The 1,851-nt window shown below is 45.9% G+C and overlaps 1 pseudogene; it reads left to right on the top strand.

Annotated features, from left to right (window-relative positions):
• Window positions 1-14: 14 nt before the first annotated feature.
• LOC116548406 lies at window positions 15-246 on the top strand (annotated as a pseudogene).
• The last annotated feature ends 1,605 nt before the right edge of the window (window positions 247-1,851 follow it).

Genomic DNA, 1,851 nt, shown 5'->3' with positions numbered 1-1,851 from the left:
AGACTCCAGGTGTCATGTACTATAAATGTAGTGGCTTCACACAGAAGTTGGCAGGAGCATGGGTTTCGGAGGCTTACAGCCTGCAGGGATTAGAGCCTGTAGTTTTCAAAGAAGCACCACCTACCATATTTGCCACATCAACTAAGCTGATCCCTGATTCCACTGCACATAACTTGACTGGGAAAAGCAAAGTTCCAGAACTGCAGATGTTTTTCCAGAAATCTAATGGTATGTCTATCCACGTGAAACAAGGCCTGCCTGACCAAATACTTTACCAGACCATGTGGGAGGAACCGTCTACTGCCTGATCACCTTCTGTACAACTCCACAGCCCAAAAACAAATGACAGGCTTCAGAGAACTGGTTTGCTTTTTGGCATAAACCCTTTGCATTTTCATTTTTCTTGTTTTCTTTTCTTTCTTTTTTTTTTTTTTTTTGAGACAGAGAGACAGAATCTCGCCCTATTGCCCAAGCTGGAGTGCAGTGGAGTGATCTCAGCTCACTGCAACCTCTGCCTCCTGGATTCAAGCGATTCTCCTGCCTCAGCCTCCTGAGTAGCTGGGATTACAGGCGCCCGCCACCACACCCAGCTAATTTTTAAATTTTTGTATCTTTAGTAGAGACACGGTTTCACCATGTTAGCCAGACTGGTCTTAAACTGCTGACCTCATGATCGACCCGCCTTGGCCTCCCAAAATCCTGGGATTATAGGCGTGAGCCACGCGACCATCTGCATTTTCATTTTTTTATTGTTTCTGTTAAATCTTTTTTTTTTTTTTTTACTTGGATGGCTTACTTAACATTTTTGCAAGAAAAATAGAAATACATGAAGACAGTATTTTGGTTAGTTTATGAAATGCAGATGATTTGTCAGAGCTCATTCAACAACTAAAACTGTTGTTTAAAGAGGCTGGGCGTGGTGGCACCAGCCTGTAATCCCAGCATTTTGGGAGGCCGAGGCTGGCAGACTGTTTGAGCCCAGGAGTTCAAGACCAGCCTGAGCAACATAGAGAGACCCTGGCTCTACAAAAAATGCAAAAATTAGGCTGGGCACGGTGGCTCACACCTGTAATCCCAGCACTTTGGGAGGCCAAGGCGGGCAGATAACGAGGTCAAGAGATCGAGACCATCCTGGCCAACATGGTAAAATCCCGTCTCTACTAAAAATACAAAAAAATTAGCTGGGCGTGGTGGCGGGTGCCTGTAGTCCAAGCTACTGGGGAGGCTGAGGCAGGAGAATTGCTTGAACCCAGGAGGTGGAGGTTGCAGTTAGCCGAGGTCGCACCACTGCACTCCAGCCTGGCGCCTGGTGACAGAGTGAGACTTTGTCTCCAAAAAAAAAAAAAAAAAAATACAAAAATTAGCCAAGTGTAGTGATGGGCACCTGTTCCCAACTACTCAAGTGAGGTGGGAAGATCGCTTGAGCCTAGGAGATTGAGGCTGCAGTGAGCTCTGAGGGTGTCACTCTACTCCAGCCTGAAAGATAGGGCGAGACTCCATCTCAAAAAAAGGGGGAAAAACTGTTATGGCTTTTTAATTTAATTTTATTTTTTTTGAGACTGAGTCTTGCTCTGTTGCCAGGCTGGAGTGCAGTGGCGCGATCTCGGCTCACTCTACCTCCCGGGTTCAAGCGATTCTCCTACCTCAGTAAGAGAATTCAAGTAGCTGGGATTATAGGCAGGCACCACCCTGCCCAGCTAATTTTTATACTTTTAGCAGAGACGAGGTTTCACCATGTTGGTCAGGATGGTCTCGATCTCTTAACCTTGTGATCTGCCGACCTCAGCTTCTCAAAGTGCTGGGATTACAGGTGTGATCTATCATGCCCGGCCTTTTTTTTTTTTTTTTTTT

Source organism: Sapajus apella, unplaced genomic scaffold, assembly GCF_009761245.1.
Source record: "Sapajus apella isolate SASKATOON/1434 unplaced genomic scaffold, GSC_monkey_1.0 scaffold11449, whole genome shotgun sequence".
In the NCBI taxonomy this organism is placed as follows: Eukaryota; Metazoa; Chordata; class Mammalia; order Primates; family Cebidae; genus Sapajus; species Sapajus apella.
This window is presented reverse-complemented; position numbering and strand designations above follow the sequence as displayed.